Consider the following 25,773-nt stretch of genomic DNA (forward strand, 5'->3'; position numbering starts at 1 on the left):
AAGGGCTTAGGAGGCCCCTCTACAACTTCTGAGAGCCTAAACTTTGGTGTCCTGCATATGTCAGCCTTGCAGGGCTCCATTTTCAGCCACAAGCATTCCAGCCTGGCAGTGTTCCTGCTCCCGGCCCGCATGGTCTTTGTGAAAGCTGAGACCAATTCCTTTGATTTCAGAAACTGATACGAACACCTGGCCAGTCCAGCTTTCTTGGCCACACAGAAGCTTGGACACAGATGTCACGATGAGCTATGGGTTTCCAACCCGCTTCCCCCCTTAACAGCCTTGCTGTTACGTGTGGGGCAGCCTTGGGGTCACTATGGGACATGATCTCCTCCAGGTGTTCTGAGTGATGAATACCACCCCTAGCATCCTTGCCCCTTCTCACTGTTATTCAGACCAATCTCATCCAAGTAAGGAAGATGAATATTATTATAAGGATAGCTTGAATTTACTCCGATTATTGTTATTTTTAAGTATGGAGTTTCTAAACTGTGGTGCTTTATTTAACAGTAAGAACAAACAGTGACATTGCACAGCTGTTGGGAATTCTGTCCACGGACTGTTTGCTCCAGTACTGGGGCCACGGACTGCCTACTCCGGAAGAGGACGTGATTATATATAACAAACCCACTGAATATCTATTTTGTACCAGGCTGCCGGCCTTTGAAGATACAAAGGTAAATAAGACATGAGCCCTGTAGCCGGCTGGAGAGGGGAGGGAGAGCCGTCTTCCCTGAAGATGTGCTGTTCTTTCAGGCTTTTGTTGCGTCTACACTGTCTCTAGTTGCCATTAAGGCTGTTTCTGCCACCTTTTCCCCCACTTTTCCTTCCTCAATGAATCTTGCTCTTTTCCTTTCCTTAAAGTTTCTCAGGTTCAGTAATCTTCTTAGAAACCAGCTTTGGAATTTTTCCATTATTGTTATCCTCTAGGCTATTAATTTTTGCTTTTATTTTTATGTTTCTACTTTCTCTGTTCTCTTGCTTTTTAAAATTGAATATGTATCTCACTAACGTCCAGTCTTACATTATTATCAGGATATTTTAAGTTATATATTTTCCAACAGAGAGGTTTCACTGCATCCACAAGTTTTCACATGTGTTAATTATTAGCTATTATTTTCCTAACCATAAATTATTTTTCTTCAGCCTATAAATTATTTCAGAGAGCATTTGAAGTTTGCCAAATAAAGATTTTATTTATCTTTTTGAAATTGAAGTTTTGTTTTATTTCTTTTTTTTAACTGAGATATAGTTGATTTACGATATTGTGCCAATCTCTGCTGTACAGCAAAGTGATTCAGTTATACGCCTCTATTCTTTTTCAATATTCTTTTCCATTATAGTTTATCACAGGATATTGAATGTCATTCCCTATGTGATACATTAGGACCTTTTTGTTAGGAGTTTTGTTTTACTTCATTGTGGTCAGAGAACATGAAAAAAAAATAGTTGGTCTTTTTTTGAGATTTGGGTTATGGTCTACTGTTGTGAATATTTTGTCAAGTGTTCTTGAAAAGAATGTGTATTCTCCAGTTTGGGGTTCAAGATTTTATACATAACCTTCTGATCAAGACTTAATAATAAGTTCTATTGTAACAATTTCTGACTTATGTTTTTATTCAATTTTTGACTTCTTGAGCTTTGAGTTTCTGAAACAGGTAAATGGAAATCTCCCATTCTAATTGTAGTTTTATTAATTTTTCCTTGTAATTCTGTCAATTTTGCATCATGGATTTCAAAACTATGTTGCTAAGGGGATGCAGATTCAGTTATTTTGTATTTTGTTTGTTTGTTTCTTGAAAGTCAGAGAATGAGATGGTTGGATGGCATCACTAATTCAATGGACATGAACTTTGGCAAACTCCAGGAGATGGTGAGGGATAGGGAAGCCTGATGTCCCTAGGGTCAGAAAGAGTCAGACGTGACTTGGCGACTGAACAACAACAAAAAGTCTATTTGATAATAACTGTTAATTAATAACATTATTGCTGACATTAATATTGCTATGCCAACTTAATTTTTTTTACATTTTGCTTTCAATATTTTTGTGTTACTACTAATTATGAACAAAAGATAGACTGAATTTTAAAAGTCCAAGCTGAGAGACTCTCTATCATTTAGAGACATGTATGTACGTATATCAATTAGCATTATACACATTTACTTTGTTGTATCCCTGGACTTTAAATAGGAGGTGTCCAGAGGCGCTGAGGATGACATGGCTATCCCCAGAAAAATGAATGTGATTATTCTCTTGCAATTCCCCTGAGCATGGCCCGGGAGGTCCCTTATCCTGCACTTGTTTTACCGTTACCCTCCATCTAAAGTGCAGTCATCTCCACGGCCACCTGCACCTATGAGCCCTGGATCTGTCCTTTGTGGCTCTGTCTCCCACTGCTTGGCTCTCGCAGTCCACAGGAAGACGTTCTCCTTGGGTGGTCCTCTTCCTTCGGCACGTATGAGGGCTGTATGAATGGGCTGACTCAGTTCCATGCACAGTGACCCACAGCATCTACACGTCCGAGCCAGGCGCTCTGCTCTCCCAGGCTCTGTCCACCTGGATCTTCCTCTGTCGCCCCCTCCACGCATCACTGTGGTTTCTCCTATCTCATAGGTCCCTTCACAAACCTCATTCCTTGCACGCACAGGGGCGCACACATGTGCACACGCACATCTGCCCACAGATTCCTCTGCTGGTTCCAGTATAGACTTGGTGAGGGAGATTTTGCTCTAATAAGTATCACTGTCAGGAATGTCTCTGCTTTTCTTTGAAGTCAGCAAAGCAGATATTTTTGTTTGGGGAGGGGAAGCACAGGTAGGGACACTGACCCAGAACCAAATGGTGTTGGTGGAAGGCGAGACATAAGAAGCACTCATATTTACTCAGTTGTGGCTCCCACAGCAGGGTTGGGCTTGGAGTGTCCAGGGTCTCTCCCCACCCAACCTGAGGTCAGACCTCAAGCTGAGCTTGAGCTGGGGGGAGATGGGGGTGTGGAGATGTTGTTTCTGAAAGTCCCATCCCAGTGGTTTAGAGGCTGGAAACTGTGGAGGCTGTGTGAGTGTCTGTGGCCTGGGGAAAGCCCTGCAAGGCAGGAGACAAGGGGCCCTGAGATGCACACAGCACAGCAGGAGTCTGTGGGACACATGTGGGCACGTCAGAGGAGGCCGCAAGAGAACTGTGAGCAAAAGAGCACCTAGTCTTTAACAGCCTACGCTCCCTTCTTCCCAGAAGCAGGGTTCTCTTGGGGCTAACCAGGGGCCAGGTGACTTGCAGGGACCCAGGGAGACAGAGGTGGCAGACCCTGTGGGTGTGAGTACTGAAGGGGACTTTGTAAGTATCATCAGGGTCATGGCTACCATCCAGCCTTCACTGAAGTGGCAGGATCTGAAGACCAGCTCATCAGAGATCCTACCAGGGGCTACGGGCAGGGGTTGAGTTCCACTGCTTGAAAGCCTTCCTGCTGGGAGGAAAAAAACGGAAGGAGCCAGGTTTCCTTGGTAACAAGAGGGTTCTCAGAAACTATAACCCAGGTTAGGGACCAAGCAACCCAATTAAAAATATATGTTCACACAAATACACAAATCAATTACCCAAGATGATACATCGTAACAAATCCTAAACAATGTCCTATGGCCAAATATCTGAGTTTTCAGGGCTCAAGGATGGGACAAAAGGGAGCAGCCACGTGAGTGGACACATTGTACAACATATTCTGCTGATTAAGCTGAGATCAAAGCTTCACTGTGTGCTGATCCCCAGCAAGTTCACTGGCCCTCTCATCACCCCAGCAATGGGGACATCTTCTCACTTGGGTTGTCCCCAAACACACCCAGGTATCAGCAAGCCATCTGGCACCAGCTGGTTGAGACTGACTTGGATGGACAGATCTAGATGAAGATGGCATCCTGGGCCCCACAGCAGGGCAGCAAGAACACAGGGTTGAGGACAGTGACCCATAGCACAGGGCATGTACTCTAATGGACTCTGTGCAGACATCACCCCTCGCTCAGCTGAGACAGACTCAAGGCTTCTCTGTAGCATCTTGAAAGTGCTCTCTGCCTGCCCCCGCCTCAACGTGCCGTGAGTCCTGTTTCCTGTGGAGGGGGTGGGGGGGGGAGTCATCAGGAGCAGAGGGGACACTGAGTTCCCGGAGAGCACCCAGGTGTCAGCCCCACTCAGAGGAAAACAGCTCTGGAAGAAAGTTTCTCAGCAGCGGGTGTGTGGGTGGGTCCCTTCCTCCCCAGTGAACGGCAGTTAGAGTAATTGGCCAGATTACTGATTACCAACATGGTGGGTGGGGTGTGTAATTGGGCTGGGGTGTGTGTGTGTGTGTGTGTGTGTGTGTGTGGTGGGGACCGGAACCTAACAAAGCAAGTTTAGGATACTGAAAGCTGGCTTGTTAACTGGGAGAGCACCCCCGCTCCTGGTGCTCTGCCCTGGGGGGCCTTGGGGCCTGGAGTCAGCAGTCAGGGTGAGGATGGAGGTGCTGATGGCACCCAGAGATCCCCAACTCTGGGCTGCTTGCTTACAGTGGGTAAGGGTCAGTCACATCTGACCCTTAGTTCGTCTTTGGACATCAACCCAGGGAGGGCCTGGTGGTGGCTGCCAACTCCGCCCAGCTCCGGTCCCCTCACCCATCTTTCCAGCCTGCACTTAATGGGCCCAAAGTCTTGCTGAGGGCTTCATGCCAAGCTCATGGGCTCCAGGAGTCCCTGGGGAGCCATAGAGGGCCTGGATGGCAGGGGCTGTGACGCCTCCAAACGCGTCTCGCCTGTGGTCTCAGGCAGGCGGCAGATAGCTCAGGGCTGTGTGGTCTTGGGCTCAGCTTCCACCCTCCCCGCTGGCCACGCTGACCCAGGCCTCCCATCCCCATGTTGGCCTGGGGACCCAGGGAAGAGGGCCTGATTGTGCAAGTTTGGGTCCAGACCTCCGCTGTGGGGGCTTTCTCTGGGCTCAAGAGGAAACTTGGGCCAAGGGGTAGAATAAACAGGCCGTGTTCCTGGGAAGAACTGTCCTGACCAGCTGCTTGAGGTTGAGGGAGAAGGCCTGGTGTTCAGACCCAGAGCTAGGGGCCCAGGCCACACCGGATCATCTGGACGGTGGGGAGACTGGACTCAGCCAGGGGACAGCGTCCTCTCTTGAGCCTCCTGCCTTCCCTGGATCGTCACGTGGTGCGGCAACCTGCCTTATCTTTGTTTGCAGTCGCTGACCTGGTCCTTACATTTCCTCAGGGCTGGAGAAGTTTGCCCTGAAGCTTGTCTGGGGCTGGCTCAGCCATGGGATCAGACTAGAAGTGAGAGATAATACTTAGCCTTTCTGAGCCAAATGTTGAGAGGGAGCAGGGTGTTGTCCAAACTGGACCAGGCAGCCTGGAGTGAGTGTAGTGGGATTTGGGTCACTTAAGGGCTTCATCTGAACTAATAGTACTGACTGTGGCTCTTCCCCAGAATTAATTTTAAAGTCTGCGGATGGTCAGAAACTTTCCTAGGATCATTCTCAGCCCAAGGAAGATATTTTGGGAAAAGAATGTCCTTATTTAAAGCTGAAAAAAAAACAAACAAACCCAGTGTGATTCTTGCTGTTCTAGTAAATTTATCAATCCCCTATAATTTTCTTGACCCGAAAGATAACAAGCTGTGCTCTTAAAGAAGGACTCAACCACATCCTTCCCCTGGGCCATCTCTGTGCTGCCCCTCTCCCTCCAAAACACAACCTTACAGCCCTGGCACAAGTGGTCAGACCAGCCCACAACTCTAAGCACAGTTTCCCACCACTCTGAATATGTAGACCCCAAATAGTTCAGGCTGCAATCTCTGGGAAGCCCCTAATGTCCTTGGGCTAGAAGCTCCCACAATGAACATATGATACCCCTGTGTTCATTCCCCCAAACCCTTTCTTATGGGAGGTGACTGCACTCATAGAGCGTCCCTGAACTGGGGGGACAACACGTGGGCTTGGCTCTCATGGGATCTTTTCTCCTTTCAGATCACTCCTCCTCTGGATCCCACCAGCAAGAGTAGAGCCATAACGAGAGTCCCAGGGTTGAGAGCCATCATGGTTGAGCCCATAGACGATCTTGGTCATGGCAAAGTCAACATCACGGGAAGGCCCATGAGCCACTTGCTTCCCTAACGTGTTGTTTTCTGTTCTTCTTTCCCACCTTTCCCCCAGATCCACCATCCACCTTTCTCTGCCCTGTTCTGGGCTGCAGGAGGATGACACATCTAGACCACATCTTCCTGGGCTCCCTTGCTGACTGGCATCTGATGAGTCAGCTAGGGGAGGCCCTTTAGGGGATGAGGGAGGAAAGAGAGATCAGGTATTTCTCTCTGCTCCTCCTTGCTTCAGAACTCATTCTTTGCCAATAGTTGCTTGCCTCCATGACTACCACTGTCATCCAGGGGGCCTGTTCTGCATGGCTCCAGCTCTCACCAGGCCCTGGTTACTATCACATTCCTTATTCCTTAGATCACTGAGGTTGAGGTGGTAATGATTTCTTTCTTGAGGTGGTAATGTAGAGTCATCCCTACACTCTGATTTTATTCCCTTAACCTTGCCATACATATGTCAAAGACATTTCTTCAAAGTCTCTTCATTTGAGCCCTCTGGGGAAAACTGCTTTTTCTGCTGGGGCTCTGACACATCTCACCTTGTCCATTTCCTAAACTGACAGCACTTCTCTGATAGGATCCTTGGATCAGTTTCAGAGCCCTGCTGCCAACACTTCTTCCATTACCTTCTTATACGAGACACCTGGGCTCTGATCCACTCTATTCCTTCCATTTGGAAAAGTCGATTCTACTCCCAGTGAGCATCAGCCAATCCCTTCACAAGGGCCGGGTGGTGGATGTTGGTGGACATTGTCAAGGCTCTGACCCTACAGCTATGTCCTCTTCTGACCATCCTCAGGCAGGACTCCTGGGAGATCACCCTACATGAAGAGAAACAGTACCAGAGTGAAAATCAGGAACGATGCAGGAGGATGTTAAACAGGAAAGAAAAGAGACAGATGCATAAAAAACTGTATGGACATCTCAGACATTAGTCAAGTAAGAGAAGTATTTCCATGTTGGACAGGAGATGACAGAGCTTCTAGGAGGGAATGAATCTGCCTACAATGCTGGAGACCTGGGTTCAGTCCCTGGGTTGGAAGACCCCCTGGAGAAGGGAATGGTAACCCAGTCCAGTATTCTTGCCTGGAGAATCCCATGTACAGAGGAGCCTGGTGGGCCACAGTCCCTGGGGTTGCAAAGAGTTGGATATGACTGAGTGACTAACACTTCTAGGACGGAGAAGGGAGGTAGAATGTGGTGCTCAAGATAAGGCCCAAACTGCTCAACATGCATGACATCCAGTGACTTTCCTGATCTGGCTCAAACTCAGCTTGGTAGACATCTGGGCTTGTGCCTGTGTACACGTGGACCTCATGTTTCCCAGCTACTTATTCTCCCCTGAAATCCCTGAGCACTCAGGTTTCCCCCTCTGAGTAGAAAATGTTTCTTGTTGAGCTTTTGATTGCTTTGTTATGAGTATCACATAGGTAATAGCTTAAAACAACACCTGTTTATGATCTCACTGTTTTATAGGTCAGAAGTCCAGGCGGGCTCCACTGAGGTCTCTACTTAGGTTCTCACAAGGCCAAAGTCAAGGTGTCCTTCTGGGGAAGAATCAACCTTCAGGCTCATTCAGGCTTTTGGTGGAATATATTACCTCAGGGCTGCAGGACTGAGGTCCTGGTGTCCTGGCTGGCTGTCAGCCAGGGGTCTCTTTCAGCTCCTTTAATCCACGCTCATCTTTTCTCCTGTCCTTCCTTCTGCAAAGCAGCAATGGCATGTTGGGCCCTCCTTGTGCTTCAGATCTCTCGCAGTACCTTTCTGACACCAGCTAGATAAAATCCTTTACTTTTAAAGGGCTCATGTGATTAGACCTATATGGACAACTTCCCTTTTGCCATATTATTATAGGCGTAACATCATCCATCTGAAAGTTCTTCTCACACCTTCTATCCTTAGTTCAAATGCTACCACCACTGTAGACCCTTCCTGGTCAGTTTACTCAGAATTAACTGCTCTCCTAGCACGTCACTGGCTCTTCATTCAACCTCTTACCTCATTGTATTAATGAGCAATTTGAGAATAGGAACCATGTCTTACTCATCTTTGCATCTTCTGTTGCACCAGTGCCTCCCACTTAGAGGGTGCTCAATAAACATTTACTGAAAGACAGGAGGAAAGGAGGGAAGGGAGGGGGAAAGTAGAAAGGAAGGGAAAGAAAGGAAGGAAGAGGTAGAGACTACAAGGACAAAATGACAAGCATCTGAAAGGTCACCTTATCTGAAGGGCTGTGCTGTGCTGTGCTAAGTGACTTTGGTCACGTCTGACTCTTTGCAACGCTGTGGACTGTAGCCTGCCAGGCTCCTCTGTCCATGGGATTCTCCAGGCAAGAATACTGGAGTGAGTTGCCATGGCCTCCTCCAGGGGGATCTTTCCAACCTAGGGATCGAACCCCTGTCTCTTACATCTTCTGCACTGGCAGGGAGGTTCTTTACCACTCTCGCCACTTGGGAAGACCTGAGTCTGAAGGGTTATATCTCTAGAAAGATATTGAGGATAACAGGACCACTTCACTTTTTTTAAAAAAGTTTCCCCTCCTCCTCCCCCTATTCCTATTTTCTCCTTCTGTTTCTCTTTCTACTCCTTCTTCCTCAAACTTGATTTGGAAAAGTTTCAGACTCAGCACTCATTTGCTACACCAAGGGGGCAAGAACTAACGTTTCATACCTTTGTTTCTTAGCAAAGTGCGTAGTATGTTCATCAAAAGAACCAATTCAAGAAATTTGTCCTGGGATTTCCCTGGTGGTCCAGTGGCTAAGACTCTGTACTCCCATTGCAAGAAGGCTGGTTTTAATCCCTGGTCAGGGAACTACATCCTACACGCCTCAGTGAAAGATCCCACGTGCCACAACTAAAACTTGGTGCAGCCAAATAAATAAATAATTTTTTGAAGAAGAAAGAAAGCAATCTGTCCTAAATTATGTAAGCCCAGTGGTTATACCCTCTCTCAAAAAGCCAGGATCAAGAAGACAGACCACAGAGGACAGAGCGGTGAAGGGGTCCCAGCTCTTCATGTGTTGAGTTCTCGGTTGGCCACTGATTCTTCTCACATGTTTTCTGTTTCCTCTTCTTCCTACCCTGGCCTCAGGTACCAAAATGGAGAGAGGCTACTCAATTAAGGAAATGCATTCTTTTGATACATTGACCTTAAAGAGGAAACTAATAAATGTAACATATACATATAGTAACCGGAGAAGGCAATGGCACCCCACTCTAGTACTCTTGCCTGGAAAATCCCATGGATGAAGGAGCCTGGTGGGCTGCAGTCCATGGGGTCAAGAAGAGTCGGACACGACTGAGCAACTTCACTTTCACTTTTCACTTTCATGCATTGGAGAAGGCAATGGCAACCCACTCCAGTGTTCTTATCTGGAGATTCCCAGGGATGGGGGAGCCTGGTGGCTGCAGTCTATGGGGTCGCACAGAGTCGAACACGACTGAATCGACTTAGCAGCAGCAGCAGCAGCAGCATACATATAGTAAATACCCACGCTGAACAGAAAAATTAGACAAAAAAGTCAAAATCTCCTGTACACTTCTCTTACCCACCCTAAGTTCCAGGCCCTAAGTTCAAAGAGCAATCTCTCTCCAAAGTTGTCACTGTTAACGGTTTCTTAAAACTCCTTCCAGAGAAAACATTTCATGGTACTTGCATTTTAAGCTCAGTAATGATACTCTGCTGCCAGCACACAGTTTAATTGGGACCTGATTTCCATAAAGACCATTTTCTCTTCTCTGAACTATTAAGCCAATTTAGAAGCAGTTAACAAAACCACTTTTCAAGCAAATTATTGAACCTGTTTACAGTTCGTCCCAAGATGAAGATGAGGTGTCATTTTAATCTCCGGGATAACAGCTTCCTCTCCTCCTTCCTACCACTGTGCCCTCCCCATCTCTCAGTTCATCCGTCTGTTGCCCAGATGAAAGCAGTTAAGAAGTTCAGAAAGACATTTTCAAGGATATTTCAATATTTTTTTTTCTCCAGAAGATAGAAAGTGGACAAAACCATCTCCTTGGTACTTTCCCATCTGCCTTGACTTAGGCCCTTCACAGATGCAACAGAAGGCAATGACTGAGACATTTAGATAAGGAATGTCCTAATGGTGGAGGGACAAGGACGCTTGCTAGTTTCAAAACAACAGCCTTGCTAGTTACATTCTAATTTACCTGTTAGGATGTAATTTGGAGCATTTATTGAAGATGTGTGTTTGCGTGTATGTGTTTAACTTTCTTTTTACTTAGGATGGTAATCTTTCTGTTTATAAGTAAAGCTTCAGTAGAAGCAAGTAACAGCCAACCCTGAGTACAACTGGGCTGAGCAAGTTCTTAATTTAAAGACATATCCTAAGAGAGATCTAATGATCTAAACACTGGGACTCAACTTTGGGAAAAGGTTTGCATCTACCACTTCTGAGATCTTTTCCATCCCCATTCCCATTTTCTATACATCTTTTTCCTACCTATAGCTTCATGGGTCATCTTGACTCTCTTAATCCTCTAAACCAGCCTTCAGACAACCAAAAATTCATTAAGTATAAACTCATTTATACAACCTGAAGCAGTATCTACAAAAGTATAAGCAATAAAAAAGTTTCCAATCAGTGCTCCAGGGAGCACTTAGGTTTGGAAAAGCCTGAATACTACATTTCCTGCTTTGAGAGTTCCAGTACAGATTCATGCAGGCCCTGAGAAGTCTTGTGTGGAAGAAACCTGTTTAATGTTGATTCATTCACTCATTCCATATTTATTGAGTTTCTACAGTGTCCCACATGTTTTTCTAGCCACCAGAGCCATGGCCATGAATAGGATAGATGGTTTTTCATTTTAATCAGTGGAACAGATACACAAGTTAAAAAAAAGTGTTAAAGATTATTACAAAGTGTTAAAGGGTGTGGTCATTTGTGACATCTGAACCAAGACTTGAATGAATAATCAGAAGACGCCAGCTATGTGAGAATCTGGGAAGAGCATCTCTGGCAGAGGGACTAGCAAATGCACAGGTGCTGAGGCTAGGGTGAACTTTTGTATGTTTGGGTCTGAAAGATGAAGGCAAGTGCCTAGACCAGAGAGAAGACAAGTGGTACCAGGTGAGATCTGAGAGGCAAGAAGGGTCCAGAACATTCACTCTCTTGCCATCTACAGTGAGCTACTCACCCAGCATTTCCTAACCGTATTGGATCACAGAACATTTTTGTAACTGGTATAAAAATATCTGTTGGAACTTCCCTGGTGGTCCAGTGGCTAAGACTCCATGTTCCTAATACAGGGGGGGCTTGGATTTGATCCCTGGTCGGGAGAAGGCAATGGCACCCCACTCCAGTACTTTTGCCTGGAAAATCCCATGGACGGAGGAGCCTGGTAGGCTGCAGTCCATGGGGTCGCTAGAGTCGGACACAACTGAGCGACTTCACTTTCACTTTTCACTTTCATGCATTGGAGAAGGAAATGGTAACCCACTCCAGTGTTCTTGCTTGGAGAATCCCGGGAATGGGGAAGCCTGGTGGGCTGCCGTCTATGGGGTCACACAGAGTCAGACACGACTGACGCGACTTAGCAGCAGCAGCAGCAGCAGCAGCAGCAGGGAACTAGATCCCATATACCACAGCTAAGGGTTTGCATGTCACAACTAAAGATCCCAAGCGCTGCAGCTAAGGTCCAGCACAGCCAAATAAATAAATGTATTTTAAAAATCTGTTAGCATCCCATATAATTAGTCTGCTGTCGATCACAGTTTGTAAATTCCTGGTCTAAAGGTGCTATCCCTCTCAGAATGCATCTTCCTGGAGGAATCGCATTCTAACGGGGGTTTCTTCTGACAGAATAAAGCTCTAAAGTAGAGTTGCAGACTTCAACTAGCAGACTATTTTCTTTTTTCTTTTCTTTTGATTTTTGTTTTGAACAATAAAACATGCCCTGGTTGTCAGAAGTTATTTTAAAAGTTTATAAAATGTTGTTTTTGTAATATAATGCTTTTTGTAAGTTTTAAATATTTTAATATCGATACTTCTTGAACATTGGATTTTTTTTATTATAGCCTAAAAAATTTTGAAATGAGTATGAATGACAGAGAGAAGGGAGGGACAAACCAATTAAGATTCTTCTGTGTGAATAAGAAGAGGGATGAAAAGTTTTCAGCTATTATCATGGAGTTAAAGATAAAAGCCTCATTGAAGAATGAATGAGTAAATGGTCATGAGCCCAGTAAAAGGAGCTGAAATCAGGAAAAGACTCAAGATGAACAGAAGAATGTGGTAGTATAAGGAATTACTGAGAAATTGTATAGAATGTTCTGGCTGCTCAAGGGCCTAGAAGGACGTCGACAGGCTTCCCATCTGCCTGGTGAGATTTTAGGTTAATTTCCTGGAAACCCATTTTGATGCCAAGGGACAGCAAGGGGCTAAGTACAAGAAATGACTATTTCAGAGTTAGGACTTCCCTGGTGGCTCAGGAGTAAAGAACCCACATGCCAAAGCAGGAGACATGGGTTCGATCCCTGGGTTGGGAAGATCCCCTGGAGAAGGAAATGGCAACCCACTCCAATATTCTTGCCTGGGAAATCTCATGGACAGAGGAGCCTGGTAGGTTATAGTCATAGGGTCACAAAGAGTCAGACACAACTGAGCGACTAAATGCCACCACACTAAGAAAGTTAACAAGAAATAATTTCACCCCAAGGAAGAACTCAGCTTCCAAAAAAAATAATATTAAGACAAAAAACAAGGGAATAATGTCTGACATTTATTGAGTGCTCGCTGCGTTTCAGACTGAGTGCTTTATTTAATTCAATGCTTGTGACACCTCGGTGAAGTAGGAAGAAATATCATGTCTGGTATTTTGCTAGTAAGTATGTTTGCCACAAGGGTTTTCACCACAAACATTTTCACTGCATAACTAATTGACTATAAGGCAGTTTTGCCATAAAAAAATAAAATGAGAGAAAAATAAAAGACATTAAAAAGGACATAATAAAACATGAGTCTGAGTCGATGGGCATGAGTCTGAGTAAGCTCTGGGAATTGGTGATGGACAGGGAAGCCTGGCATGCTTCAGTCCATGGGGTTGCAAAGAGTTGGACACGACTGAGCGACTGAACTGAACTGAACTGAACTGAATAAAGCATGAAACATGAAATAACAAAATTACAAAAACTGTCGTGGAATACAAAATATTTGAATACATTTAAAATGTGTGCGTACTCTCTCATCGCGGGGCAAGCCTTCAAGATGGCGCCGAAGAAAGACAAGAAGCCTAAGAAGTCAACCTGGAAGTTTAATTTGGATCTTACTCATCCAGTAGAAGATGGAATTTTTGATTCGGGAAATTTTGAACAGTTTCTGCGGGAGAAGGTTAAAGTGAATGGAAAAACTGGAAATCTTGGGAATGTCGTTCACATTGAACGCTTCAAGAATAAAATCATAGTCGTTTCTGAGAAACAGTTCTCTAAAAGGTATTTGAAGTACCTTACCAAGAAATACCTTAAAAAAAAAACAATCTTCGTGATTGGCTTCGTGTGGTTGCATCTGACAAGGAGACTTACGAGCTTCGTTACTTCCAGATTAGTCAAGATGAAGATGAATCTGAGTCTGAGGACTAGATGATGCCATCCTTCACAGGGCTTTGCTTGCTAATAAAACTTATTAAGCATACAAAAGAAACATCTTGAAATGGACCTTTAGCTTATCAGTGAATAAAAAACATTACTTTGTATGTTAAACATTGATCTTTATTTAAGTGTATGCTGTTTATATAGTGCTGGCTTTCCTTTAAGACTTTTTTATGTTTTTATTGGAGTGTAGTTGATTTACAATGTTGTGTTAGTTTCAGGTATATAGCAAAGTGAATGAGTTATACATAGATATCCACTGTTTCTTTTGTCATATAGACCATTACAGAGTATTGAGTAGAGTTCCCTGTGCTATACAGTTTTTTAGTTATATGCTAAGTTGCTTCAGTTGTGTCTAACGATCTGCAAACCCACGGACTGTAGCCCACCAGTCTCCTCTGTCCATGGGATTCTCCAGGCAAGAACACTGGAGTGGGTTGCCATTTCCTACTCTTACCTGTTTTATGTATAGTAGTGTGTACATGCCAGTGTCAATCTCCCAATGTATCCTTCTCCCCTGTATCCTCTGGTAATCATAAGTTTGCTGCATCTGACTTCCATTTTGTAAATAAGCCTTTGTCCACCTCCCCCCCACCCCAAATACTTTGTATAAGCAATATTTAAATAGCTTATAGCTGGTGGAATTTCAGGATTTATCTAGTGTACTGGTTTTACAGATGCCTCAAGTTAAAAGTATATAGCAAAAACACAATTGGGTGTAACTATATAATAAAATCTATAGATTTGAAAAAATAATAATAAAAAAAATAAAATGTGTGCGTAGTCATGGTGTGCATAGCACATGACTTCCAGGTCATTTGTTTTTAGTATTTTATTTTATGCATGTTGGGGGCTTGTTGATTTGTTTCCTCATTCAGCATTGCACTTCTTCTTTTTCCATAAAATTTCTTCCTTCATCGAAAGAGATATCCATTTCCAAATCATAGAACGTGTATTTGTAACTGAGCTTTATATTGCCCTGTGAGAGCCTCTCTACTGTCGGTTGTTCTTGGCATGTTACAGTATCTGTTGATAGACGTTCCAAAGTTCTATGGGAAATGTGGGCTCAACTCTGCAACTTCAAATCACTGAAGGATTTGCACAGTGATATGTTATCATTTTCTAGTATAATATGCAACTTTTGTTAATTCACACGTTCAGTGAGTCTTATCACTATATTTTCCACCAAATCCATATCCATCCACAGTTGTTATCATCCACTTTTTTAAGCCTGCCAGATCTCCTCACTGTACAGACCATTGTGAATGCTAAGATTTATATAATATAAAAATGAGGGTACTGTGCCAGTGCCACAGATTTAAAACCAAACTGCCAACAGGTTATTTTATCTTTTAATTGGGTTACGGCCTATTAGTTATGCTGTGAAAATGTTTGCGTCCAAAATGCTAATGGCAAAGATGTCTATGGCAAAGACGCTTGCGACAAAAGAACCTGGAATAAAGAAATTCCTATTATATGCATGAAGAAGATGGGGATCTGAGTGGTTAAATAACTAGCTTAAGGTCATGCAGTTGTTAAATAGCAGGACTAAGATTTAAACTTAGATCAGCCTGAGTCCAGAACCACAATACTTAATCACTGCTCTATTCTGACAGAACGTGGAGGCAAAACATTGATCATGATCTTGTTGAATTTGAAGGTAAGATGGGAAAAGGAATCTTTTTATCCTAGGTCTGGATGCAGATTTCTAAGCAGAATATTTTTCTTGCCTTGAAATGGGCAGAACATAAACAGCAGAACAATAAGGGGAAGAATGGGATGCTGTGAGTGGGCAAGATTCCCCCAAAGATGGTGATAAGACATTCTCATGAAAGTGGTGATCTTCAGCCTCGGTTGAAAGGACAGATTGGGCCGGGGAACTTGGAGTGAGATCCAGTTGTTAACAGATCCAGTTCCAGTGAGAATGGAGTCCAGCAGATCTGACTGCGCCACGTCAGGAGGAAGCATGCGCTCAGGAATGACAATGCCCTCAGTCAGGGGGCACTCTGGAAGAAGACCATGATGACGATTACCTGCAATGACTGGAAAGAAAAGGAAGACTTCTAAACACAAATTTAAAATGAGAAATTGGATGGACTGGATAACAAAGTCAACCTCAGAGAGGAGAAGTGAGCAACGGATTCTACCTACTAAATGCTTCCAGCTCACTCATATCATCAAAAATATGTACACACATGCTACATAAAAAGAAATAATAAATAAATATGTCATCATGGTTTTGTCATCAGCACATCTTTCCTTGAGATAGTCATTACTGACTAATGGACACACATATAATACACAAAAGAACATATTATTACATGCATAGTTAAATACTAAGGCTAATATTACAATGAATACTCATATATCTAGATTTGGAAAGAGAAGAATATCTGTACATCAGAAGCTCCCGTATGTTTCTCCTCATATATTTTACTATTATCCTAAACTTTGTGTTACTCATTTCCTTGTCTTTATAATTTTGTCACTTGCTGTTGTTCAGTCGCTAAGTTGTGTCCAACTCTTTGTGACCCCCGAGCATTGTAGCCCACCAGGCTCCTCTGTCCATGGGATTTCCCAAGCAAGAATACTGGAGTGGGTTGCCATTTCCTCCTCCAGGAGGTCTTCCTGGCACAGGGCTAGAACCTCGGTCTCCCACATTGAAAGCAGATTCTTTACTGCTGTTCCACCAGGGAAACCCACTCTACGGTAGGTCCTTATTAGTTATCTATTTTATATATAATAGTAGTGTATATATATCAATCCCAGTCTCCCAGTTTATCCCCACACCCTTTCTCTCTTGGTAGCCATAAGTTTCTTTTCTACATCTGTGACTCTATATCTGTTTTGTAAATAAGTTCCTTTGTACCATATTTTTTAGGTTCCACATATAACCAGTATCATATATTTGTCTTTCCCTGATTAATGATGAAATTAGACACCTTGCTTGCATCCCCACACACACCATGTTTATCTGTGTTTCTTCTACAGTGAAATGCCTATTCATGTCTTCTGCTTATCATTTTATGCGAAAATTTGTATTTTTCTTATGGACTCGAAGTTGTTCTTTACGTATCCTTGAAACTGACCCCTTGTGGGTTATCAGTATGGCAAATATCTTGTTCCACTCTTTGGCTTGTCTTTCTGTTCTTTGGTGGGGTCTTTTCGTAAGTTGAAGTTCTCCATTCTAATACAGTCAGCTTTGTTAGTCTTTCTCTTTTATTTATTAAAAAATTTTATTGGAGTGTAGTGAATTTACAATGTTGCGTTAGTTTCTGCTGTATGACAAAGTGAATCAGTTATACATATGCATATATACACTCTTTTTTAAGATTCTTTTCCATATAGGTCATTGCAGAATATTGAGTAGAGAGTCTTTTTCTTTTCACTTGCTCCTTTCCTTTTTTGGTTAAGGAGTCCTTCTTTTAAACATCCAATGAACTTTTAATTTTAGCACAGTCTTAGACTTATAGAAAAGTTGCAAGGGTCTTATAGACAGTTCTTATATACCTCACACTGTTTCCTCTATTGTTAACACCTTTATTACTACAGTGCATTTGTCACAACTAATAAACCAATATTGATACATCATCGTTATCCACAGTCTTTATTTGAACTTCCCTGATGGTCTAGTGGTTAAGAATCTGCCTGCCAATGCAGGGGATATGGGTTCCATTCCTGGTCTAGGAAGATTCCACATGTCACAGGGCAACTAAGCCCGTGAGCTGAAAGTACTGAAGCCTTCATGCCTTGGAGCCCATGCTCTGCAACAAGAGAAGCCACAGCAACGAGAAGCCCATGCACTGCAGCTAGAGAGTAGCCCCTGCTCACCACAAGAGAAAGCCCACGTGCAGCAGTGAAGACAGCACAGCCAAAAATGAATAAGTAAAATTGAAAAAAAAAGTCCATATCTTACTCAGATTTTCTTAATTTTTCTGTTCTTAGATTCCATTTAGGATGATACTACACCACATTTAGTCATCATGTCTCCTTAGACTCCTCTAGACTATGATAGTTTCTCAAACTTTCCTTGTTTTTGAGGATCTTCACTGTTTTGAGGACTGATCAACTATTTGCAGAATGCCCTTCAATTTGGGTTTGATTTCTTTTCACACAGAAAAGAATGGTTAGACAGAATTATGGATTTTCAGGAAGAAGACCACAGGGATAAAATGCCATTTTCATCATATCATATGAAAAGTATATGCTATTAATATTATCTACCACTGATGACAGTAACTTTGATCCCCTCACTGAGGTAGTGTTTGTTAGGTTTCTCCGCTGTAAAGTTATATTTGCCATCCTTTTCCATTCTGTGTTCTTTCAAAGAAAGTCATAATGCACATACCACATTTAATAAGTAGGAAGTTATGTTTCATTTTCTTTACTGGGGAAGATCTAAAGTATTTAGAATTCTTCTGTATGGAAGTTGTTTATCTTCTTCTATTTACTTATTCAATCACTAATTGATAGTTGTTTATTTATCATGAATATTTATTTATGGAACATGAATAGTAGAAGCCTAGTTTCCAGCTATTGGAGAGAAGGTCAATATAAGCAAGGGGACAAGGCTGGAACAAACCATGGAATTCTGGATGAGAGTTGGAGCTATTAATATGAACACATGTTTTACTTAATAGAGATAATAGAAATAATTATAGATGTATCAATATGTATACACATGTATAGGACACATACACATATTTCCTAATTCTATCTGCAGAGAGGGTCTACAGTACCCCAGTAACTATGAGTAGACCTAGTGCCAAGGTTTTAATTTCTAATACCATTCTCTAATAAAAAGAATCAGGTGTTTATGCCTCGTCTCTCTGCTACACTATGACTTTGTCAGTGTTACTAGCTACATTATTTATATCTTGTCTATTTTATAAGATTGTTGTTTCTTATAGTGTGTAACCAGGCCCCCAATGAATGTAATGATGACTAGGTGACTTAAAACAATTGATCAGATATATAGTTTTGTATGTGAAAATAATTATAATAGTGTGATTCTATGTATGGGAAGAAACAACAAGGAAAATATCTTCTGGATCATAATAGTTTACAAGATAGAGGGTCCAGAGAATCTTTAATCATCTACTAATGGGCCTAATCTGAAAATTAACACCTTGAGTGGCATATTAACAAGAACTTTTGCCCAGTCTGGGAGGAGTCTCCCAGCACCATGGGACAAAAATTGGTCTTAAAATGTCTCCCAAATATTGGTTGAATTTCATACCATGGGGAGGGACTGAGAAATGGAATATTTCCTGCCATACCAGTTAACAAAAATGTGACAGTCATAAACCATTGCAGCCCAATGTGAGTTAGTTCCTGAGCCCCAGGGGCACTTAGGAAAGAGAAGAATACCTGTCATCTGGCAGCCATCAGATGCAGCCACTCCCTACGGTGAGCCTCAAGGAAGCTCAGGATGTGAACAACACAAGATACTGGCCCCGCATAGCTGAGATGTATGATGAAAGGAATGATTTCAGTGAGCCCAGATTCTTTGCATCTTCCCATATAAGAAAAACACTAAATTCCTTAACTTGAGATATCTGGCTTCCTTCAATTAGCAATAGTCTTTTGATGTTCAGACTACATGCCCTTTGTTGCAAAACTTCTATATTACCTGGTTCCTCCCCTCACTTCCTTGGTGCAGTTCTCTCCGGGTTACTTGAGATGCTATCTCCTGGGCTTGAAGCCTTAAAAATTTCCACAGAATAAAACATAACTCTCAAAATAAATTAATTAAAAGAACCAGGAATTTTTAAAATTAATTAATTTATTTTAATTGGAGGCTAATTACTTTGCAATATCGTGGTGGTTTTTGCCATACATTGACATGAATCAGCCATGGCTGCACATGTCTCCCCCCATCCTGAATCCCCCTCCCACCTCCCTCCCCAACCCATCCCTCTGGGTTGCCCCCGAGCATGTGCTTTGAGTGCCCTGCTTCATGCATCAAACCTGCACTGGTCATCTATTTTACATATGGTAATACACATGTTTCAGTGCTATTCTCTCAAATCATCCCTCCCTCGCTTTCTCCCACATAGTCCAAAAGTCTGAAGAACCATGAATTTTTAGAGAAATAGCTGATTCTAGGACTAGGTAGGAAATATACCAGATGAGCCTGGAACATCTTATAGTGCCAGAAAGTAAGGAAGTACTCAAAACCCCCCACAATGATGGTAGTTTTCCTGAGGGACACAGCAGACTTCAGAGCTCCCCATGCTAAAACTGGAATACTTTTAACAACAAAATAAATGATGTAGTACTGGATTATTACCCAAAGTATAAAATAAATTCATTTTTAACGTCAAAGGCCTATTAGTAGTCGTCTATATTATCTACTAAGAGTTTTCTAGGTTTGCTTTTCCATTTAAGGCTTAAATCAACTTGTAATGGGTTTGAGTGTACTGTTTGAGGTAGCGATCCAATTTAATCTTTTTCTAAATGGATACTCATTTGTTCCAGCTTATTCAATAGTCTGTCTTTTCCTCACTTATATGCAATACTTATTTTGTTACAAATAAGCCTCCATATATGTATGTTTTATTTCTGAGTCACTGATCTATCTATCTTTCTCTGCTCTGATATCTCATAATATTAATTATTAGAGTTTTATATTATGATAATGTTGTGTAGAGTGAGTATCCCACCTTGTTCTTTTTTTATCAGGACTATTTTGTCTGCATTTGGCACTTGATTTTCCAAATAAATATTAGAACTAGCTTACCCAGTTCCAAGAAAAACTCTGTTGGGGTTTTTATTGGAATTGCTTTGAATTCATAATTCAATTTATAAATAATTGACATCTTCATTGTATTGAGTCACCCTAGCCAAGAACATGGTGTCTTTATCCATTTATTTGATCTTCTCTAATATATTTCCATAGAATTTTATATTTTTCTCCTTGAAGAACTTGAACACCTTTTGTTAGATTTAGTCCTAGAAACTTTATATTTTTGCTATTATTGTAAGTTGCTTCTTTTCATCCTTTTAATTTTCCCATCAGATAAGACAGTTAATTTCTGCCTTTCTAATCTTCATAGCTTTCATTTATATTTCTTGACTTATATCAACTGTCTAGGACTTCCATTATAATGCTGAATAGGGAATTTTACAACCATGTTTTGTTGTTTTCTAGTTTAATTCCATTGAGGTCTGAAGGCATTCCTTGCATTATTTAAATTCTTTTTAATGTCTTAAGGTATGTTTTAAGGCCTGGGTGTGGTATAGGTTGGTGAACATTTCATGTGATCTCGAGAAGAATGTATGTTTCATTGTCGTTCAATCTAACAATAATGGGCATTCTCATCTTCTTTTAGATCTTAATAGAAATATTTCAAAGTGTCATTGTTAAGTATATTGTTTTATGTATGTTTTATCAGGTTTAGGAAGTTCCAAACTATACCAAGTTTGCAAAATTTTTTTTAAAAAAATCAAGAATGAATATTACATGTTATTGAACACTTTGTGGGGGCGGGTATCTATTTAGATAGTTGTGCAGCTCTTCTGGGCTTTCCAGGTGGTACTGGTGGTAAAGAACCTGCCTGCCAATGAAAAAGTCATAAAGAGACATAGATTCAACCCCTGGGTTGGGAAGATCACCTGGAGGAGGGCACAGCAGCCCACTCCAGTGTTCCTGCCTGGAGACTCCATAGGACAGAAGAGCCTGGAGGGCCACAGTTCATAGGGTCACAAAGAATCGGATACCACTGAAGCAGTTCAGTACACACACACGCATGTGGCTCTTTACCCTTTTTAATAGGTTAGTATTTCACACATTGCTGGATTTTGGTTTGCTGATATTTTGTCTAAGATTTCTATGTCTGTGTTTATGGGTGAGATTAGCTTGTAATTTTCCTTATACTGTCCTTATTCTCGAGTCAAAGTTATTCTAGTCTCTTAAAATGAGTTAAGAAGTGTCTTTTCTTTGCTTGACCACACCTTGTGACATGAGGGATCTTAGTTCTCTGACCAGGGATTGAACCCGTGCCCCCTGCACTGGAAGCACAGAGTCTTAACCACTGGACCACCAGGGAAGTCTGAGGATTGCTTGCCAGAACTTCCTATATGTATCACCTCTTGTGCCCACAACGCACCCCTTTTGCATTCCAGCTATGGCAGTGACAACCAGCTTGACACAAGTATAACCTGATAACATCTTACATCAGCGGCCCCACCAACCTCACACTTCTTATCCTGGGGCTTCTCCACTATGGATGTGAGGGGAGCCTGGAAAAACCCTTAGTGCTTGAGGGTTAACAAATCTGGAAGTTCAAGAAAGTTAATACCCACATGGGGCAACTCTTGACCAATGGAGGATGGAAATTGGTGGCTTTCCTCTTCCATCCCTCAGGCAAACACTTCTAAAGTGCATTCCATCCAGCAAGATTGAGACTGTATTGGCTGTTCCTTCTTCCCTGTTTCATTTTTCCTGGTTCTCCATTTCCAAAATAAAACACTTCACTTTCCAAAATAAGCCGTCTCTGCCCAAACCCTTGACTTTGACTTTACTTTCTTGAGGAACCCAGGCTACAACAGCCACCTATAATTAAGTTGTGTGGTCTGGTGTTTTCTCTGAGGAAACAATTTTAACTGACAGTTCAATTCTTTTTCTCTAAGGCTTATAAGCTATTCAGGTTTCTATTTCTTCTTTAGTCAGTTTTAGCAAATTGTAGTTTTCTAGGAATTTATCCACTTCCTTGAAATTTCAACTGTATTGGCATAAAGTTGTTTATAATATTTTCTCAACTATTTAATTTCAACAGCATCTCTAGTTAAAGCCCCCTTTCAATTGCTAATATTTCTTTTCATCTTCTTTTTGTCTTAATTAATCTTGTGATAGGTTTGTCTATATTATGAGTTGTTTTGAAGAACCAATGTTTAACTTTGTTGATTTTCCCTAAATCTTTTTCATCTTACTTTAAGCTCTAACAGTCTTTTTGTGTTCTTAGGCTTTTCTGGGGCCATTTTGCATTTGGTCCTCTCTAACTTTCTAAACAAAGTTCTTAGCACATTAATTCTCAGCTTTGAAATTTTTCTAATGTAAACATTTGCAAATATAACACTGGGACTTGGAAGCCATGCTGGCTAAGTCCAAATCCTGGCTCTGCCACTTGCTAGCTGTGTAGCTTCAGTTCACTTTTCTGTGCTTTGGTTTTGTCATTTACACTTGCCTCAAGGGTTGTTATGAAAATTAAATGAGTAAAATATGCAGAGTTCATAAACCAATGCCTGCCATATAATAAATCCTAAGTAAATATTAGTATTATATATTTTCCTTTAAGTACTATTTTAGCTGGGGCTTCCCATGTGGCTCAAAGGTAAAGAATCCACCTGCCAATGCAGGAGACACAAGAGATGGAGGTTCAATCCCTGGGTCAGGAAGATCCCCTGGAGCAGGAAATGGCAACACTCCAGTATTCTTATCTGGAAAATTCCATGGACAGAGGAGCCTGGTGGGCTACAATGCATGGGATCACAGAGTCGAACATGACTGAGCACACGCACACACATGCATCCATACACAAGCATTCTATTTTAGCTATTTCCATAAGTTTGAATATATAGTATTGTTAATATTAAATTCTTAGTATCTTCTCTTTTACATTATAATTTATTTTTAAACTTCTAGTTTTTAAACTTCTAGTCAGTATTTCCAATTTTTCCTCCCTTCCTGAACTTATGAGAATATCCATTATAATTTATTCTTCAGAAGTGTGTTTTTAAAATTCTAATCATCAGTATTTCCAGTTTTTGTCCCTTCCTGGACCTGTGAGATTATCCTTCATAGATTCCATGGAGTTTGTCACAGCCAAGGGACTTGCTTTAGTCCATGAAATGTGAATAGAAGAGTTTAAGAAAGTAGTATGCAATTTCCCATGCTCATTCTTTTTTCTGCAGGGATTGGGGAAATACATGTCAAGATGTAGGTGTCACTAGGTGAGAGCAGTCTGGAACACAGAGCCATACATAGTGGGCAGCTGCCTTGGAGGGCTCTCAACACCTTGAACAAAATATATGCATCATGGTGTCAAGCTACACACGTTTTGATATTGTTGAAAAGTGAAATTGATAGTCACTCAGTCGTGTCTGACTCTTTGCAATCCCATGGACTGTAGCCCACCAGGCTTCTCTGTCCATGGAATTCTCCAAGCAAGGATACTGGAGTGGGTTGCCATTCCCTTTTCCAGGGGATCTTCCCGGCCTGGGGATGGAACCCAGGCCTCTTGTATTGCAGGCAGATTCTTTACCATCTGAGCCACCAGGGAAGCCCACACTATAATCTAGACTATCCTATTTGATATTATTTGTGTTTTAATTGAATTATGGTCCAAGAATACAATCTGTTTGAAATTTTAAGACATCCTTTAAAGTTGTTGAGGCTAGCTTTATGGCATACCATATGTCCAGTTTCCATAAACATTCCATGTAGTGTTTGAAAAGGATATTTATTCTCCAATTGTGTGTGCAATGTTCCTTCAAGGAATATTAGAGCAAGCTTGTTAACCATCTTCTCCATCCTCACTGATTTTTTGTTTCCATAATCTATCAATTCCTGACAAAGATATGTTAAAATATCCCATTATGATAGTGTATTTATCATTTTCTCATCATCTTTTTTCCCTATATTTTTGAGGCTGTGCTATTAACATACACAAACTTAGTATTATTTTATCTTCTTGATTAATTAACTCTTAACAGCTTACATCTGGAATTTTAAAAATCTGACCTAACTTTGTTTTTCACTGGAACATTTATTTAATTACAATTTGGGGGTTATTGACATTTTGATTTATTGCTACCATCTAAGTAAGTGCTTTGTCTTGATTTTTGTATTCATTTCTTTCTACTTTTTCTTGACCTCATCTGTTCATCTGGTCCTTGAAACTATCTCCTCAATATCTGCTTTTTAATTATTAGCCTAGCTATTTTTTATATCCATTCTTACCTTAATAAAGTGTGCAATGAATCCATTTCTGTGTCTCCCTCTTGAACAATACAAAAATCATGTATTGTTTTGTATTATTTGTGTTTTGTATTGAATAATACAAAAACACTTTAGGTGTTTATTTAGGACTTTTTCTAGGTCAACAGTAATTATCTTTCAGCACCTTGAAAACAAAGTTGCTCAGTCGCGTCTGACTCTTTGTGAGTCCATGGGCTGTACAGTCCATGGAATTCTCCAGATCAGAATACTCGAGTGGGTAGCTTTTTCCTCCTCCAGGGGATCTTCCTAACCCAGGGATTGAACCCAGGTCTCCCACATTGCAGGTGGATTCTTTACCAGCTGAGCCACAAGGGAAGCCCAAGAATACTAGAGTGGGTAGCCTATCCCTTCTCCCGACCCAGGAGTCGAACCGGGGTCTTTTGCATTGCAGGCAAATTCTTTACCAACTGAGCTGTCAGGGAAGCCCCTCAGCACCTTGAAGATACTGCTATACCCCTATCTTCTGGCCTCCATTTTTTGCTGTTGAAAAGTCAGCCTTAAGTCTAATCACCATTCCTTTGTAGGTAATCATTCTCCTTGCCAATGTTCACAATCTTTTCTCTCTTTTTTTGGTGTTTAGTTTCCTCTCCAATACGTTGACCACCTGATGTGAAGAGCTGACTCATTACTAAAGACCCTGATGCTGGGAAAGATTGAGGGCAGGAGGAGAAGGGGGTGACAGAGGATGAGATGGTTGGATGGCATCATCCATGGACACGAGTTTGAGCAAACTCTGGGAAAGAGTGAAGGACAGGGAAGCCTGGCCTGCTGCAGTCCTTGGGCTCGCAAACAGTCAGACACAACTGAATAACTGAACAACACAATGTTCCTAGATGTGAGTTTCTTCTTATTTATCTTCTTGGTATTCACTGGGTTTCCAGAAGTTCTCTACAGTTCTAGAAACATCTCAGCTATTGTCTCTTTGAATATTACCTCTTTCCTATCTATCTGTATCATTCTAGAGCCTCAATTTGGCATAATTCGATTTTTCTCTCCTTTATATCTTTTAATCTCATACTGTTCTTGTCTTGTCTTTCTGGATTACATTCTAGATCAT

General features: G+C 41.7%; 1 protein-coding gene and 1 pseudogene across 1 annotated transcript in view; both read left to right on the plus strand.

The window, feature by feature from the left end:
- The first annotated feature begins 507 nt into the window (after positions 1 to 507).
- Positions 508 to 25,773, plus strand: part of VDR (vitamin D receptor) — a 92,481-nt gene continuing 67,215 nt past the window's right edge. The window contains exon 1 of the mRNA XM_086399753.1: positions 508 to 674. The gene's annotated coding sequence lies outside the window, so the exon portion shown is untranslated. The remainder of the gene's footprint in view (positions 675 to 25,773) is intronic.
- On the plus strand, positions 13,284 to 13,825 carry LOC147371735 (ribosomal protein eL22-like pseudogene; annotated as a pseudogene).

Source organism: Bos grunniens, chromosome 5 (genome assembly GCF_055505025.1).
Source record: "Bos grunniens cultivar Pamir isolate PY7600 chromosome 5, Bosgru_T2T1.0, whole genome shotgun sequence".
In the NCBI taxonomy this organism is placed as follows: Eukaryota; Metazoa; Chordata; class Mammalia; order Artiodactyla; family Bovidae; genus Bos; species Bos grunniens.